The sequence below is a fragment of the Hyla sarda genome, unplaced genomic scaffold, assembly GCF_029499605.1.
Source record: "Hyla sarda isolate aHylSar1 unplaced genomic scaffold, aHylSar1.hap1 scaffold_2088, whole genome shotgun sequence".
NCBI classification, from domain to species: Eukaryota; Metazoa; Chordata; class Amphibia; order Anura; family Hylidae; genus Hyla; species Hyla sarda.
In genome coordinates this window covers 1-18,921 of record NW_026608753.1, presented here as the reverse complement: position 1 = coordinate 18,921, position 18,921 = coordinate 1, and the positions used below count along the sequence as shown (strand labels likewise).

General features: G+C 46.1%; 8 non-coding genes across 8 annotated transcripts; all 8 read right to left on the bottom strand.

Moving 5' to 3' along the window:
* Nucleotides 1-797: 797 nt before the first annotated feature.
* On the bottom strand, nucleotides 798-988 carry LOC130318964 (U2 spliceosomal RNA). The gene has a single exon (XR_008865385.1). It is a non-coding gene; the product is annotated as a U2 spliceosomal RNA (small nuclear RNA).
* A 2,094-nt stretch (nucleotides 989-3,082) lies between these two features.
* On the bottom strand, nucleotides 3,083-3,273 carry LOC130318961 (U2 spliceosomal RNA). Its single transcript, XR_008865382.1, has one exon. It is a non-coding gene; the product is annotated as a U2 spliceosomal RNA (small nuclear RNA).
* A 2,097-nt stretch (nucleotides 3,274-5,370) lies between these two features.
* Nucleotides 5,371-5,561, bottom strand: LOC130318962 (U2 spliceosomal RNA). The gene has a single exon (XR_008865383.1). It is a non-coding gene; the product is annotated as a U2 spliceosomal RNA (small nuclear RNA).
* A 2,076-nt stretch (nucleotides 5,562-7,637) lies between these two features.
* On the bottom strand, nucleotides 7,638-7,827 carry LOC130318960 (U2 spliceosomal RNA). Its single transcript, XR_008865381.1, has one exon. It is a non-coding gene; the product is annotated as a U2 spliceosomal RNA (small nuclear RNA).
* A 2,077-nt stretch (nucleotides 7,828-9,904) lies between these two features.
* Nucleotides 9,905-10,095, bottom strand: LOC130318959 (U2 spliceosomal RNA). The gene has a single exon (XR_008865380.1). It is a non-coding gene; the product is annotated as a U2 spliceosomal RNA (small nuclear RNA).
* A 2,067-nt stretch (nucleotides 10,096-12,162) lies between these two features.
* On the bottom strand, nucleotides 12,163-12,353 carry LOC130318963 (U2 spliceosomal RNA). The gene has a single exon (XR_008865384.1). It is a non-coding gene; the product is annotated as a U2 spliceosomal RNA (small nuclear RNA).
* A 2,083-nt stretch (nucleotides 12,354-14,436) lies between these two features.
* On the bottom strand, nucleotides 14,437-14,627 carry LOC130318956 (U2 spliceosomal RNA). Its single transcript, XR_008865377.1, has one exon. It is a non-coding gene; the product is annotated as a U2 spliceosomal RNA (small nuclear RNA).
* A 2,080-nt stretch (nucleotides 14,628-16,707) lies between these two features.
* On the bottom strand, nucleotides 16,708-16,898 carry LOC130318943 (U2 spliceosomal RNA). The gene has a single exon (XR_008865366.1). It is a non-coding gene; the product is annotated as a U2 spliceosomal RNA (small nuclear RNA).
* Nucleotides 16,899-18,921: the final 2,023 nt, after the last annotated feature.

Sequence of the window (18,921 nt, the reverse complement as noted above, 5' to 3'; positions counted from 1 at the left end):
CGACAGACAAGTCGCATCGGCTGAAAGTAGGCCAGAATGTCAGTCCATGTTGGAGCAGGTTTAGATACAGTCTAAAGTATAGATCTCAAAGTCTGTGCACAGAATTTAGCAAGGGCCTCGCACCTTCTGATGCATCAGGTAGGTGCACAATAGCATAGCCTAACCCTCTGTACTTTGGTCTATATTGATGCGGGACATAGACAGCCAGCTGATGACCAATCCATTAGTGCAATGGATGGCTGGAAGCATTTGTCTTTGCCTTTGCAATACCACAGAAGCAATGCATGGTCAATGTACAGCAATGACACACCTGTGTGAACAGCCAGGAGACCCCCCCCCCCCCCCCCCCATGTTATGTTACATAGTTACATAGTTAGTACGGTCGAAAAAAGACATATGTCCATCAAGTTCAACCAGGGAATTAAGGGGTAGGGGTGTGGCGCGATATTGGGGAAGGGATGAGATTTTATATTTCTTCATAAGCATTAATCTTATTTTGTCAATTAGGAACATTCAGCACCCACCCGCTATCAAGGCAGCTGCCTATCATGTCATGCCCTACCTGCACAGGTGTGCTGGCTACTCAAATGATCCAATTAAGGAGGCCATTTAGTCAGCAGCAGCAGAAGTCCTGTGCCTGGACGCTCCAACAGCGGCCAGACACAAGCAGAAGCAGCAGCAGCAGCACCACCTTTTGTTTTTTGGCTGCAGCAGCAAGGCCCACAGGGCTGGCTAGCTGGCTAGCCAGCAAGCAGGTAGCAATGAAAGTAGGAATCTTTCTTTTTAACCCTGTAAGGGGGTGGTGCACTGTACCCGAAGATACTGCCATATCGGGTCAATGCATAGGGCGACGGAAGCAAGCTTCGAAATCGGCCCCCGTTCTCAAAAATCCATTTAATATATGGTCCCCAGATAGGGGACGTATCAGATATTAAACTGATAAGAACAGATACTACACTTGATCTTAGCCAAAAGGCCGAGAAGCGATAACCGTGAAAGGGGCGGGCCCAACAAGGTCCCCTTCATGGGCACTATCACTGCTTGCTGTCAGGGAGGCTGCCAGACAATTTTCCATGCACACTCTGGGCTGGGGGGCAGTCAACCACCAGTACACACAGCAGAACCTAAACCCATACCATTATTGCTAAGCAGCAAGACAGGGGCCCATTGCACTCCCACGGGGCCTTTTTAAATGCAATCCATAACCCGGATTTGCCAGGAACCCTTCTTACTCCTCCTACTTGCATGTGACACTGGGCTTAGGATCTGCATAGGAAACACACACACAAGCACACACCTACCTTTGTTGCCTGCAGATGCCTCATTGGCTTGTCCCCAAACGGTATCAAACCAACACCCACGGGAAGCTGTAAGCATAGAGGACATGCCTGCACCCCATTGGACTTACCTGTGTGGGTTAAATCCGGTTATTTGACAACCTATGGCGGTGATGGTTCTGCTCAGCAGAGCAGTGCTGATGCTCCTCATAAAGCTGTCGCTGCTGTGAAGGTTCTAGGTGGACATCACAAATCCCTATGGTTACATACACAACAAAGCTGGGTTGTTGTTGTTTACACTCTGCAAGGCCTGTGGAAGTGAGTGACATCATAGCACTGTAGTTCTGAGGGTTCTAGATGGATGCAACAATCTCCTGTTGCTTCTATGAAGGCCATAATAGACGACATCACCAAACAGCCTCCATAGTCACATACACAGCAAAGGAGAGATGTTGTTTACACCTAGTGATGTCAGTGATATTGAGTGACATCACAGCACAGTGCTAAGGCTCCTGGCCTGGACACAGCAGCGGCTGCAATATCTCAACGGAGAATACGTTTATATATATGTGTGTGTGTGCGCGTATATATATATATATATATATATATATATATATATATATATATATTTTTCTCCGCCGAAATCACTTTAAACCCATTTCCACCTTTTTTCCCTTCTCTTCCTCTTACTTTTTTTTCACGTTTTTTTACGTTTTTCTCCTTTTCGCCTCTTTTCTGGGCGTATTATTCTTCTTTTTCTTCTTTTTTTTCGTCTAATGCATACCCCATCAGTGCAGCAATGCTTATTCAATACCGCCAGCAGATGGAGACACTGGGGGATAATTTTCTAAGGATTTATACTGATTTTTCCTGTCTGAATTTGTCGCACAGAAAGTTGCAGGCCAAATATGTGTGACATTTCTGCGACTTTAGCTTCTAGAGCATTTTTACAACATTATACATAGGTGCTGAATACATAAAAGCGACTGTTCAGCGACAGACAAGTCGCATCGGCTGAAAGTAGGCCAGAATGTCAGTCCATGTTGGAGCAGGTTTAGATACAGTCTAAAGTATAGATCTCAAAGTCTGTGCACAGAATTTAGCAAGGGCCTCGCACCTTCTGATGCATCAGTAGGTGCACAATAGCATAGCCTAACCCTCTGTACTTTGGTCTATATTGATGCGGGACATAGACAGCCAGCTGATGACCAATCCATTAGTGCAATGGATGGCTGGAAGCATTTGTCTTTGCCTTTGCAATACCACAGAAGCAATGCATGGTCCAATGTACAGCAATGACACACCTGTGTGAACAGCCAGGAGACCCCCCCCCCCCCCCCCCCCCCCCATGTTATGTTACAATAGTTACATAGTTAGTACGGTCGAAAAAAGACATATGTCCATCAAGTTCAACCAGGGAATTAAGGGGTAGGGTGTGGCGCTATATATGGGGAAGGGATGAGATTTTATATTTCTTCATAAGCATTAATCTTATTTTGTCAATTAGGAACATTCAGCACCCCACCCGCTATCAAGGCAGCTGCCTATCATGTCATGCCCTACCTGCACAGGTGTGCTGGCTACTCAAATGATCCAATTAAGGAGGCCATTTAGTCAGCAGCAGCAGAAGTCCTGTGCCTGGACGCTCCAACAGCGGCCAGACACAAGCAGAAGCAGAAGCAGCAGCAGCAGCACCACCTTTTGTTTTTTTGGCTGCAGCAGCAAGGCCCACAGGGCTGGCTAGCTGGCTAGCCAGCAAGCAGGTAGCAATGAAAGTAGGAATCTTTCTTTTTAACCCTGTAAGGGGGTGGTGCACTGTACCCGAAGATACTGCCATATCGGGTCCAATGCATAGGGCGACGGAAGCAAGCTTCGAAATCGGCCCCCGTTCTCAAAAATCCATTTAATATATGGTCCCCAGATAGGGGACGTATCAGATATTAAACTGATAAGAACAGATACTACACTTGATCTTAGCCAAAAGGCGAGAAGCGATAACCGTGAAAGGGGCGGGCCCAACAAGGTCCCCTTCATGGGCACTATCACTGCTTGCTGTCAGGGAGGCTGCCAGACAATTTTCCATGCACACTCTGGGCTGGGGGGCAGTCAACCACCAGTACACACAGCAGAACCTAAACCCATACCATTATTGCTAAGCAGCAAGACAGGGGCCCATTGCACTCCCACGGGGCCTTTTTAAATGCAATCCATAACCCGGATTTGCCAGGAACCCTTCTTACTCCTCCTACTTGCATGTGACACTGGGCTTAGGATCTGCATAGGAAACACACACACAAGCACACACCTACCTTTGTTGCCTGCAGATGCCTCCTTGGCTGTCCCCAAACGGTATCAAACCAACACCCACGGGAAGCTGTAAGCATAGAGGACATGCCTGCACCCCATTGGACTTACCTGTGTGGGTTAAATCCGGGTTATTTGACAACCTATGGCGGTGATGGTTCTGCTCAGGCAGAGCAGTGCTGATGCTCCTCATAAAGCTGTCGCTGCTGTGAAGGTTCTAGGTGACATCACAAATCCCTATGGTTACATACACAACAAAGCTGGGTTGTTGTTGTTTACACTCTGCAAGGCCTGTGGAAGTGAGTGACATCATAGCACTGTAGTTCTGAGGGTTCTAGATGGATGCAACAATCTCCTGTTGCTTCTATGAAGGCCATAATAGACGACATCACCAAACAGCTCCATAGTCACATACACAGCAAAGGAGAGATGTTGTTTACACCTAGTGATGTCAGTGGTATTGAGTGACATCACAGCAACAGTGCTAAGGCTCCTGGGCCTGGACACAGCAGCGGCTGCAATATCTCAACGGAGAATACGTTTATATATATGTGTGTGTGTGCCGTGTATATATATATATATATATATATATATATATATATATATATATGTATATATATTTCTCCGCCGAAATCACTTTTAAACCCATTTCCACCTTTTTTTCCCTTTCTCTTCCTCTTACTTTTTTTTCACGTTTTTTTTACGTTTTTCTCCTTTTCGCCTCTTTTCTGGGCGTATATTCTTCTTTTTTCTTCTTTTTTTTCGTCTAATGCATACCCCATCAGTGCAGCAATGCTTATTCAATACCGCCAGCAGATGGAGACACTGGGGGATAATTTTCTAAGGATTTATACTGATTTTTCCTGTCTGAATTTGTCGCACAGAAAGTTGCAGGCCAAATATGTGTGACATTTCTGCGACTTTAGCTTCTAGAGCATTTTTACAACATTATACATAGGTGCTGAATACATAAAAAGCGACTGTTCAGCGACAGACAAGTCGCATCGGCTGAAAGTAGGCCAGAATGTCAGTCCCATGTTGGAGCAGGTTTAGATACAGTCTAAAGTATAGATCTCAAAGTCTGTGCACAGAATTTAGCAAGGGCCTCGCACCTTCTGATGCATCAGGTAGGTGCACAATAGCATAGCCTAACCCTCTGTACTTTGGTCTATATTGATGCGGGACATAGACAGCCAGCTGATGACCAATCCATTAGTGCAATGGATGGCTGGAAGCATTTGTCTTTGCCTTTGCAATACCACAGAAGCAATGCATGGTCAATGTACAGCAATGACACACCTGTGTGAACAGCCAGGAGCCCCCCCCCCCCCCCCCCCCCCCATGTTATGTTACATAGTTACATAGTTAGTACGGTCGAAAAAGACATATGTCCATCAAGTTCAACCAGGGAATTAAGGGGTAGGGGTGTGGCGCGATATTGGGGAAGGGATGAGATTTTATATTTCTTCATAAGCATTAATCCTTATTTTGTCAATTAGGAACATTCAGCACCCACCCGCTATCAAGGCAGCTGCCTATCATGTCATGCCCCTACCTGCACAGGTGTGCTGGCTACTCAAATGATCCAATTAAGGAGGCCATTTAGTCAGCAGCAGCAGAAGTCCTGTGCCTGGACGCTCCAACAGCGGCCAGACACAAGCAGAAGCAGCAGCAGCAGCACCACCTTTTGTTTTTGGCTGCAGCAGCAAGGCCCACAGGGCTGGCTAGCTGGCTAGCCAGCAAGCAGGTAGCAATGAAAGTAGGAATCTTTCTTTTTAACCCTGTAAGGGGGTGGTGCACTGTACCCGAAGATACTGCCATATCGGGTCAATGCATAGGGCGACGGAAGCAAGCTTCGAAATCGGCCCCCGTTCTCAAAATCCATTTAATATATGGTCCCCAGATAGGGGACGTATCAGATAGTAAACTGATAAGAACAGATACTACACTTGATCTTAGCCAAAAGGGCCGAGAAGCGATAACCGTGAAAGGGGCGGGCCCAACAAGGTCCCCTTCATGGGCACTATCACTGCTTGCTGTCAGGGAGGCTGCCAGACAATTTTCCATGCACACTCTGGGCTGGGGGGCAGTCAACCACCCAGTACACACAGCAGAACCTAAACCCATACCATTATTGCTAAGCAGCAAGACAGGGGCCCATTGCACTCCCACGGGGCCTTTTTAAATGCAATCCATAACCCGGATTTGCCAGGAACCCTTCTTACTCCTCCTACTTGCATGTGACACTGGCTTAGGATCTGCATAGGAAACACACACACAAGCACACACCTACCTTTGTTGCCTGCAGATGCCTCCTTGGCTGTCCCCAAACGGTATCAAACCAACACCCACGGGAAGCTGTAAGCATAGAGGACATGCCTGCACCCCATTGGACTTACCTGTGTGGGTTAAATCCGGGTTATTTGACAACCTATGGCGGTGATGGTTCTGCTCAGGCAGAGCAGTGCTGATGCTCCTCATAAAGCTGTCGCTGCTGTGAAGGTTCTAGGTGACATCACAAATCCCTATGGTTACATACACAACAAAGCTGGGTTGTTGTTGTTTACACTCTGCAAGGCCTGTGGAAGTGAGTGACATCATAGCACTGTAGTTCTGAGGTTCTAGATGGATGCAACAATCTCCTGTTGCTTCTATGAAGGCCATAATAGACGACATCACCAAACAGCTCCATAGTCACATACACAGCAAAGGAGAGATGTTGTTTACACCTAGTGATGTCAGTGGTATTGAGTGACATCACAGCACAGTGCTAAGGCTCCTGGGCCCTGGACACAGCAGCGGCTGCAATATCTCAACGGAGAATACGTTTATATATATGTGTGTGTGTGCGCGTATATATATATATATATATATATATATATATATATATATATATTTCTCCGCCGAAATCACTTTTAAACCCATTTCCACCTTTTTTTCCCTTCTCTTCCTCTTACTTTTTTTTCACGTTTTTTTACGTTTTTCTCCTTTTCGCCTCTTTTCTGGGCGTATTATTCTTCTTTTTCTTCTTTTTTTTCGTCTAATGCATACCCCATCAGTGCAGCAATGCTTATTCAATACCGCCAGCTGATGGAGACACTGGGGGATAATTTTCTAAGGATTTATACTGATTTTTCCTGTCTGAATTTGTCGCACAGAAAGTTGCAGGCCAAATATGTGTGACATTTCTGCGACTTTAGCTTCTAGAGCATTTTTACAACATTATACATAGTGCTGAATACATAAAAAGCGACTGTTCAGCGACAGACAAGTCGCATCGGCTGAAAGTAGGCCAGAATGTCAGTCCATGTTGGAGCAGGTTTAGATACAGTCTAAAGTATAGATCTCAAAGTCTGTGCACAGAATTAGCAAGGGCCTCGCACCTTCTGATGCATCAGGTAGGTGCACAATAGCATAGCCTAACCCTCTGTACTTTGGTCTATATTGATGCGGACATAGACAGCCAGCTGATGACCAATCCATTAGTGCAATGGATGGCTGGAAGCATTTGTCTTTGCCTTTGCAATACCACAGAAGCAATGCATGGTCAATGTACAGCAATGACACACCTGTGTGAACAAGCCAGGAGACCCCCCCCCCCCCCCCCCATGTTATGTTACATAGTTACATAGTTAGTACGGTCGAAAAAAGACATATGTCCATCAGTTCAACCAGGGAATTAAGGGGTAGGGGTGTGGCGCGATATTGGGGAAGGGATGAGATTTTATATTTCTTCATAAGCATTAATCTTATTTTGTCAATTAGGAACATTCAGCACCCACCCGCTATCAAGGCAGCTGCCTATCATGTCATGCCCCTACCTGCACAGGTGTGCTGGCTACTCAAATGATCCAATTAAGGAGGCCATTTAGTCAGCAGCAGCAGAAGTCCTGTGCCTGGACGCTCCAACAGCGGCCAGACACAAGCAGAAGCAGCAGCAGCAGCACCACCTTTTGTTTTTTGGCTGCAGCAGCAAGGCCCACAGGGCTGGCTAGCTGGCTAGCCAGCAAGCAGGTAGCAATGAAAGTAGGAATCTTTCTTTTTAACCCTGTAAGGGGGTGGTGCACTGTACCCGAAGATACTGCCATATCGGGTCAATGCATAGGGCGACGGAAGCAAGCTTCGAAATCGGCCCCGTTCTCAAAAATCCATTTAATATATGGTCCCCCAGATAGGGACGTATCAGATATTAAACTGATAAGAACAGATACTACACTTGATCTTAGCCAAAAGGCCGAGAAGCGATAACCGTGAAAGGGGCGGGCCCAACAAGGTCCCCTTCATGGGCACTATCACTGCTTGCTGTCAGGGAGGCTGCCAGACAATTTTCCATGCACACTCTGGGCTGGGGGGCAGTCAACCACCAGTACACACAGCAGAACCTAAACCCATACCATTATTGCTAAGCAGCAAGACAGGGGCCCATTGCACTCCCACGGGCCTTTTTAAATGCAATCCATAACCCGGATTTGCCAGGAACCCTTCTTACTCCTCCTACTTGCATGTGACACTGGGCTTAGGATCTGCATAGAAACACACACACAAGCACACACCCTACCTTTGTTGCCTGCAGATGCCTCCTTGGCTGTCCCCAAACGGTATCAAACCAACACCCACGGGAAGCTGTAAGCATAGAGGACATGCCTGCACCCATTGGACTTACCTGTGTGGGTTAAATCCGGGTTATTGACAACCTATGGCGGTGATGGTTCTGCTCAGGCAGAGCAGTGCTGATGCTCCTCATAAAGCTGTCGCTGCTGTGAAGGTTCTAGGTGACATCACAAATCCCTATGGTTACATACACAACAAAGCTGGGTTGTTGTTGTTTACACTCTGCAAGGCCTGTGGAAGTGAGTGACATCATAGCACTGTAGTTCTGAGGGTTCTAGATGGATGCAACAATCTCCTGTTGCTTCTATGAAGGCCATAATAGACGACATCACCAAACAGCTCCATAGTCACATACACAGCAAAGGAGAGATGTTGTTTACACCTAGTGATGTCAGTGGTATTGAGTGACATCACAGCACAGTGCTAAGGCTCCTGGGCCTGGACACAGCAGCGGCTGCAATATCTCAACGGAGAATACGTTTATATATATGTGTGTGTGTGCGCGTATATATATATATATATATATAAATATATATATATATATATATATATATTTCTCCGCCGAAATCACTTTTAAAACCCATTTCCACCTTTTTTTCCCTTCTCTTCCTCTTACTTTTTTTTCAAGTTTTTTTACGTTTTTTCTCCTTTTCGCCTCTTTTCTGGGCGTATTATTCTTCTTTTTTCTTCTTTTTTTTCGTCTAATGCATACCCCATCAGTGCAGCAATGCTTATTCAATACCGCCAGCAGATGAGACACTGGGGGATAATTTTCTAAGGATTTATACTGATTTTTCCTGTCTGAATTTGTCGCACAGAAAGTTGCAGGCCAAATATGTGTGACATTTCTGCGACTTTAGCTTCTAGAGCATTTTTACAACATTATACATAGGTGCTGATACATAAAAAGCGACTGTTCAGCGACAGACAAGTCGCATCGGCTGAAAGTAGGCCAGAATGTCAGTCCATGTTGGAGCAGTTTTAGATACAGTCTAAAGTATAGATCTCAAAGTCTGTGCACAGAATTTAGCAAGGGCCTCGCACCTTCTGATGCATCAGGTAGGTGCACAATAGCATAGCCTAACCCTCTGTACTTTGGTCTATATTGATGCGGGACATAGACAGCCAGCTGATGACCAATCCATTAGTGCAATGGATGGCTGGAAGCATTTGTCTTTGCCTTTGCAATACCACAGAAGCAATGCATGGTCAATGTACAGCAATGACACACCCTGTGTGAACAGCCAGGAGACCCCCCCCCCCCCCCATGTTATGTTACATAGTTACATAGTTAGTACGGTCGAAAAAAGACATATGTCCATCAAGTTCAACCAGGAATTAAGGGGTAGGGGTGTGGCGCGATATTGGGGAAGGGATGAGATTTTATATTTCTTCATAAGCATTAATCTTATTTTGTCAATTAGGAACATTCAGCACCCACCCGCTATCAAGGCAGCTGCCTATCATGTCATGCCCTACCTGCACAGTGTGCTGGCTACTCAAATGATCCAATTAAGGAGGCCATTTAGTCAGCAGCAGCAGAAGTCCTGTGCCTGGACGCTCCAACAGCGGCCAGACACAAGCAGAAGCAGCAGCAGCAGCACCACCTTTTGTTTTTTGGCTGCAGCAGCAAGGCCCACAGGGCTGGCTAGCTGGCTAGCCAGCAAGCAGGTAGCAATGAAAGTAGGAATCTTTCTTTTTAACCCTGTAGGGGGTGGTGCACTGTACCCGAAGATACTGCCATATCGGGTCAATGCATAGGGCGACGGAAGCAAGCTTCGAAATCGGCCCCCGTTCTCAAAAATTCCATTTAATATATGGTCCCCAGATAGGGGACGTATCAGATATTAAACTGATAAGAACAGATACTACACTTGATCTTAGCCAAAGGCCGAGAAGCGATAACCGTGAAAGGGGCGGGCCCAACAAGGTCCCCTTCATGGGCACTATCACTGCTATGCTGTCAGGGAGGCTGCCAGACAATTTTCCATGCACACTCTGGGCTGGGGGGCAGTCAACCACCAGTACACACAGCAGAACCTAAACCCATACCATTATTGCTAAGCAGCAAGACAGGGGCCCATTGCACTCCCACGGGGCCTTTTTAAATGCAATCCATAACCCGGATTTGCCAGGAACCCTTCTTACTCCTCCTACTTGCATGTGACACTGGGCTTAGGATCTGCATAGGAAACACACACACAAGCACACACCTACCTTTGTTGCCTGCAGATGCCTCCTTGGCTGTCCCCAAACGGTATCAAACCAACACCCACGGGAAGCTGTAAGCATAGAGGACATGCCTGCACCCCATTGGACTTACCTGTGTGGGTTAAATCCGGGTTATTTGACAACCTATGGCGGTGATGGTTCTGCTCAGGCAGAGCAGTGCTGATGCTCCTCATAAAGCTGTCGCTGCTGTGAAGGTTCTAGGTGACATCACAAATCCCTATGGTTACATACACAACAAAGCTGGGTTGTTGTTGTTTACACTCTGCAAGGCCTGTGGAAGTGAGTGTCATCATAGCACTGTAGTTCTGAGGGTTCTAGATGGATGCAACAATCTCCTGTTGCTTCTATGAAGGCCATAATAGACGACATCACCAAACAGCTCCATAGTCACATACACAGCAAAGGAGAGATGTTGTTTACACCTAGTGATGTCAGTGGTATTGAGTGACATCACAGCACAGTGCTAAGGCTCCTGGGCCTGGACACAGCAGCGGCTGCAATATCTCAACGGAGAATACGTTTATATATATGTGTGTGTGTGCGCGTATATATATATATATATATATATATATATTTCTCCGCCGAAATCACTTTTAAACCCATTTCCACCTTTTTTTCCCTTCTCTTCCTCTTACTTTTTTTTCACGTTTTTTTACGTTTTTCTCCTTTTCGCCTCTTTTCTGGGCGTATTATTCTTCTTTTTCTTCTTTTTTTTCGTCTAATGCATACCCCATCAGTGCAGCAATGCTTATTCAATACCGCCAGCAGATGGAGACACTGGGGGATAATTTTCTAAGGATTTATACTGATTTTTCCTGTCTGAATTTGTCGCACAGAAAGTTGCAGGCCAAATATGTGTGACATTTCTGCGACTTTAGCTTCTAGAGCATTTTTACAACATTATACATAGGTGCTGAATACATAAAAAGCGACTGTTCAGCGACAGACAAGTCGCATCGGCTGAAAGTAGGCCAGAATGTCAGTCCATGTTGGAGCAGGTTTAGATACAGTCTAAAGTATAGATCTCAAAGTCTGTGCACAGAATTTAGCAAGGGCCTCGCACCTTCTGATGCATCAGGTAGGTGCACAATAGCATAGCCTAACCCTCTGTACTTTGGTCTATATTGATGCGGGACATAGACAGCCAGCTGATGACCAATCCATTAGTGCAATGGATGGCTGGAAGCATTTGTCTTTGCCTTTGCAATACCACAGAAGCAATGCATGGTCAATGTACAGCAATGACACACCTGTGTGAACAGCCAGGAGACCCCCCCCCCCCCCCCCCCCATGTTATGTTACATAGTTACATAGTTAGTACGGTCGAAAAAAGACATATGTCCATCAAGTTCAACCAGGGAATTAAGGGGTAGGGGTGTGGCGCGATATTGGGGAAGGGATGAGATTTTATATTTCTTCATAAGCATTAATCTTATTTTGTCAATTAGGAACATTCAGCACCCACCCGCTATCAAGGCAGCTGCCTATCATGTCATGCCCTACCTGCACAGGTGTGCTGGCTACTCAAATGATCCAATTAAGGAGGCCATTTAGTCAGCAGCAGCAGAAGTCCTGTGCCTGGACGCTCCAACAGCGGCCAGACACAAGCAGAAGCAGCAGCAGCAGCACCACCTTTTGTTTTTTGGCTGCAGCAGCAAGGCCCACAGGGCTGGCTAGCTGGCTAGCCAGCAAGCAGGTAGCAATGAAAGTAGGAATCTTTCTTTTTAACCCTGTAAGGGGGTGGTGCACTGTACCCGAAGATACTGCCATATCGGGTCAATGCATAGGGCGACGGAAGCAAGCTTCGAAATCGGCCCCCGTTCTCAAAAATCCATTTAATATATGGTCCCCAGATAGGGGACGTATCAGATATTAAACTGATAAGAACAGATACTACACTTGATCTTAGCCAAAAGGCCGAGAAGCGATAACCGTGAAAGGGGCGGGCCCAACAAGGTCCCCTTCATGGGCACTATCACTGCTTGCTGTCAGGGAGGCTGCCAGACAATTTTCCATGCACACTCTGGGCTGGGGGGCAGTCAACCACCAGTACACACAGCAGAACCTAAACCCATACCATTATTGCTAAGCAGCAAGACAGGGGCCCATTGCACTCCCACGGGGCCTTTTTAAATGCAATCCATAACCCGGATTTGCCAGGAACCCTTCTTACTCCTCCTACTTGCATGTGACACTGGGCTTAGGATCTGCATAGGAAACACACACACAAGCACACACCTACCTTTGTTGCCTGCAGATGCCTCCTTGGCTGTCCCCAAACGGTATCAAACCAACACCCACGGGAAGCTGTAAGCATAGAGGACATGCCTGCACCCCATTGGACTTACCTGTGTGGGTTAAATCCGGGTTATTTGACAACCTATGGCGGTGATGGTTCTGCTCAGGCAGAGCAGTGCTGATGCTCCTCATAAAGCTGTCGCTGCTGTGAAGGTTCTAGGTGACATCACAAATCCCTATGGTTACATACACAACAAAGCTGGGTTGTTGTTGTTTACACTCTGCAAGGCCTGTGGAAGTGAGTGACATCATAGCACTGTAGTTCTGAGGGTTCTAGATGGATGCAACAATCTCCTGTTGCTTCTATGAAGGCCATAATAGACGACATCACCAAACAGCTCCATAGTCACATACACAGCAAAGGAGAGATGTTGTTTACACCTAGTGATGTCAGTGGTATTGAGTGACATCACAGCACAGTGCTAAGGCTCCTGGGCCTGGACACAGCAGCGGCTGCAATATCTCAACGGAGAATACGTTTATATATATGTGTGTGTGTGCGCGTATATATATATATATATATATATATATATATATATATATATATATATATTTCTCCGCCGAAATCACTTTTAAACCCATTTCCACCTTTTTTTCCCTTCTCTTCCTCTTACTTTTTTTTCACGTTTTTTTACGTTTTTCTCCTTTTCGCCTCTTTTCTGGGCGTATTATTCTTCTTTTTCTTCTTTTTTTTCGTCTAATGCATACCCCATCAGTGCAGCAATGCTTATTCAATACCGCCAGCAGATGGAGACACTGGGGGATAATTTTCTAAGGATTTATACTGATTTTTCCTGTCTGAATTTGTCGCACAGAAAGTTGCAGGCCAAATATGTGTGACATTTCTGCGACTTTAGCTTCTAGAGCATTTTTACAACATTATACATAGGTGCTGAATACATAAAAAGCGACTGTTCAGCGACAGACAAGTCGCATCGGCTGAAAGTAGGCCAGAATGTCAGTCCATGTTGGAGCAGGTTTAGATACAGTCTAAAGTATAGATCTCAAAGTCTGTGCACAGAATTTAGCAAGGGCCTCGCACCTTCTGATGCATCAGGTAGGTGCACAATAGCATAGCCTAACCCTCTGTACTTTGGTCTATATTGATGCGGGACATAGACAGCCAGCTGATGACCAATCCATTAGTGCAATGGATGGCTGGAAGCATTTGTCTTTGCCTTTGCAATACCACAGAAGCAATGCATGGTCAATGTACAGCAATGACACACCTGTGTGAACAGCCAGGAGACCCCCCCCCCCCCCCCCATGTTATGTTACATAGTTACATAGTTAGTACGGTCGAAAAAAGACATATGTCCATCAAGTTCAACCAGGGAATTAAGGGGTAGGGGTGTGGCGCGATATTGGGGAAGGGATGAGATTTTATATTTCTTCATAAGCATTAATCTTATTTTGTCAATTAGGAACATTCAGCACCCACCCGCTATCAAGGCAGCTGCCTATCATGTCATGCCCTACCTGCACAGGTGTGCTGGCTACTCAAATGATCCAATTAAGGAGGCCATTTAGTCAGCAGCAGCAGAAGTCCTGTGCCTGGACGCTCCAACAGCGGCCAGACACAAGCAGAAGCAGCAGCAGCAGCACCACCTTTTGTTTTTTGGCTGCAGCAGCAAGGCCCACAGGGCTGGCTAGCTGGCTAGCCAGCAAGCAGGTAGCAATGAAAGTAGGAATCTTTCTTTTTAACCCTGTAAGGGGGTGGTGCACTGTACCCGAAGATACTGCCATATCGGGTCAATGCATAGGGCGACGGAAGCAAGCTTCGAAATCGGCCCCCGTTCTCAAAAATCCATTTAATATATGGTCCCCAGATAGGGGACGTATCAGATATTAAACTGATAAGAACAGATACTACACTTGATCTTAGCCAAAAGGCCGAGAAGCGATAACCGTGAAAGGGGCGGGCCCAACAAGGTCCCCTTCATGGGCACTATCACTGCTTGCTGTCAGGGAGGCTGCCAGACAATTTTCCATGCACACTCTGGGCTGGGGGGCAGTCAACCACCAGTACACACAGCAGAACCTAAACCCATACCATTATTGCTAAGCAGCAAGACAGGGGCCCATTGCACTCCCACGGGGCCTTTTTAAATGCAATCCATAACCCGGATTTGCCAGGAACCCTTCTTACTCCTCCTACTTGCATGTGACACTGGGCTTAGGATCTGCATAGGAAACACACACACAAGCACACACCTACCTTTGTTGCCTGCAGATGCCTCCTTGGCTGTCCCCAAACGGTATCAAACCAACACCCACGGGAAGCTGTAAGCATAGAGGACATGCCTGCACCCCATTGGACTTACCTGTGTGGGTTAAATCCGGGTTATTTGACAACCTATGGCGGTGATGGTTCTGCTCAGGCAGAGCAGTGCTGATGCTCCTCATAAAGCTGTCGCTGCTGTGAAGGTTCTAGGTGACATCACAAATCCCTATGGTTACATACACAACAAAGCTGGGTTGTTGTTGTTTACACTCTGCAAGGCCTGTGGAAGTGAGTGACATCATAGCACTGTAGTTCTGAGGGTTCTAGATGGATGCAACAATCTCCTGTTGCTTCTATGAAGGCCATAATAGACGACATCACCAAACAGCTCCATAGTCACATACACAGCAAAGGAGAGATGTTGTTTACACCTAGTGATGTCAGTGGTATTGAGTGACATCACAGCACAGTGCTAAGGCTCCTGGGCCTGGACACAGCAGCGGCTGCAATATCTCAACGGAGAATACGTTTATATATATGTGTGTGTGTGCGCGTATATATATATATATATATATATATATATATATATATATATATATTTCTCCGCCGAAATCACTTTTAAACCCATTTCCACCTTTTTTTCCCTTCTCTTCCTCTTACTTTTTTTTCACGTTTTTTTACGTTTTTCTCCTTTTCGCCTCTTTTCTGGGCGTATTATTCTTCTTTTTCTTCTTTTTTTTCGTCTAATGCATACCCCATCAGTGCAGCAATGCTTATTCAATACCGCCAGCAGATGGAGACACTGGGGGATAATTTTCTAAGGATTTATACTGATTTTTCCTGTCTGAATTTGTCGCACAGAAAGTTGCAGGCCAAATATGTGTGACATTTCTGCGACTTTAGCTTCTAGAGCATTTTTACAACATTATACATAGGTGCTGAATACATAAAAAGCGACTGTTCAGCGACAGACAAGTCGCATCGGCTGAAAGTAGGCCAGAATGTCAGTCCATGTTGGAGCAGGTTTAGATACAGTCTAAAGTATAGATCTCAAAGTCTGTGCACAGAATTTAGCAAGGGCCTCGCACCTTCTGATGCATCAGGTAGGTGCACAATAGCATAGCCTAACCCTCTGTACTTTGGTCTATATTGATGCGGGACATAGACAGCCAGCTGATGACCAATCCATTAGTGCAATGGATGGCTGGAAGCATTTGTCTTTGCCTTTGCAATACCACAGAAGCAATGCATGGTCAATGTACAGCAATGACACACCTGTGTGAACAGCCAGGAGACCCCCCCCCCCCCCCCCCATGTTATGTTACATAGTTACATAGTTAGTACGGTCGAAAAAAGACATATGTCCATCAAGTTCAACCAGGGAATTAAGGGGTAGGGGTGTGGCGCGATATTGGGGAAGGGATGAGATTTTATATTTCTTCATAAGCATTAATCTTATTTTGTCAATTAGGAACATTCAGCACCCACCCGCTATCAAGGCAGCTGCCTATCATGTCATGCCCTACCTGCACAGGTGTGCTGGCTACTCAAATGATCCAATTAAGGAGGCCATTTAGTCAGCAGCAGCAGAAGTCCTGTGCCTGGACGCTCCAACAGCGGCCAGACACAAGCAGAAGCAGCAGCAGCAGCACCACCTTTTGTTTTTTGGCTGCAGCAGCAAGGCCCACAGGGCTGGCTAGCTGGCTAGCCAGCAAGCAGGTAGCAATGAAAGTAGGAATCTTTCTTTTTAACCCTGTAAGGGGGTGGTGCACTGTACCCGAAGATACTGCCATATCGGGTCAATGCATAGGGCGACGGAAGCAAGCTTCGAAATCGGCCCCCGTTCTCAAAAATCCATTTAATATATGGTCCCCAGATAGGGGACGTATCAGATATTAAACTGATAAGAACAGATACTACACTTGATCTTAGCCAAAAGGCCGAGAAGCGATAACCGTGAAAGGGGCGGGCCCAACAAGGTCCCCTTCATGGGCACTATCACTGCTTGCTGTCAGGGAGGCTGCCAGACAATTTTCCATGCACACTCTGGGCTGGGGGGCAGTCAACCACCAGTACACACAGCAGAACCTAAACCCATACCATTATTGCTAAGCAGCAAGACAGGGGCCCATTGCACTCCCACGGGGCCTTTTTAAATGCAATCCATAACCCGGATTTGCCAGGAACCCTTCTTACTCCTCCTACTTGCATGTGACACTGGGCTTAGGATCTGCATAGGAAACACACACACAAGCACACACCTACCTTTGTTGCCTGCAGATGCCTCCTTGGCTGTCCCCAAACGGTATCAAACCAACACCCACGGGAAGCTGTAAGCATAGAGGACATGCCTGCACCCCATTGGACTTACCTGTGTGGGTTAAATCCGGGTTATTTGACAACCTATGGCGGTGATGGTTCTGCTCAGGCAGAGCAGTGCTGATGCTCCTCATAAAGCTGTCGCTGCTGTGAAGGTTCTAGGTGACATCACAAATCCCTATGGTTACATACACAACAAAGCTGGGTTGTTGTTGTTTACACTCTGCAAGGCCTGTGGAAGTGAGTGACATCATAGCACTGTAGTTCTGAGGGTTCTAGATGGATGCAACAATCTCCTGTTGCTTCTATGAAGGCCATAATAGACGACATCACCAAACAGCTCCATAGTCACATACACAGCAAAGGAGAGATGTTGTTTACACCTAGTGATGTCAGTGGTATTGAGTGACATCACAGCACAGTGCTAAGGCTCCTGGGCCTGGACACAGCAGCGGCTGCAATATCTCAACGGAGAATACGTTTATATATATGTGTGTGTGTGCGCGTATATATATATATATATATATATATATATATATATATATATATATGTATATATATTTCTCCGCCGAAATCACTTTTAAACCCATTTCCACCTTTTTTTCCCTTCTCTTCCTCTTACTTTTTTTTCACGTTTTTTTACGTTTTTCTCCTTTTCGCCTCTTTTCTGGGCGTATTATTCTTCTTTTTCTTCTTTTTTTTCGTCTAATGCATACCCCATCAGTGCAGCAATGCTTATTCAATACCGCCAGCAGATGGAGACACTGGGGGATAATTTTCTAAGGATTTATACTGATTTTTCCTGTCTGAATTTGTCGCACAGAAAGTTGCAGGCCAAATATGTGTGACATTTCTGCGACTTTAGCTTCTAGAGCATTTTTACAACATTATACATAGGTGCTGAATACATAAAAAGCGACTGTTCAGCGACAGACAAGTCGCATCGGCTGAAAGTAGGCCAGAATGTCAGTCCATGTTGGAGCAGGTTTAGATACAGTCTAAAGTATAGATCTCAAAGTCTGTGCACAGAATTTAGCAAGGGCCTCGCACCTTCTGATGCATCAGGTAGGTGCACAATAGCATAGCCTAACCCTCTGTACTTTGGTCTATATTGATGCGGGACATAGACAGCCAGCTGATGACCAATCCATTAGTGCAATGGATGGCTGGAAGCATTTGTCTTTGCCTTTGCAATACCACAGAAGCAATGCATGGTCAATGTACAGCAATGACACACCTGTGTGAACAGCCAGGAGACCCCCCCCCCCCCCCCCCCATGTTATGTTACACAGTTACATAGTTAGTACGGTCGAAAAAAGACATATGTCCATCAAGTTCAACCAGGGAATTAAGGGGTAGGGGTGTGGCGCGATATTGGGGAAGGGATGAGATTTTATATTTCTTCATAAGCATTAATCTTATTTTGTCAATTAGGAACATTCAGCACCCACCCGCTATCAAGGCAGCTGCCTATCATGTCATGCCCTACCTGCACAGGTGTGCTGGCTACTCAAATGATCCAATTAAGGAGGCCATTTAGTCAGCAGCAGCAGAAGTCCTGTGCCTGGACGCTCCAACAGCGGCCAGACACAAGCAGAAGCAGCAGCAGCAGCACCACCTTTTGTTTTTTGGCTGCAGCAGCAAGGCCCACAGGGC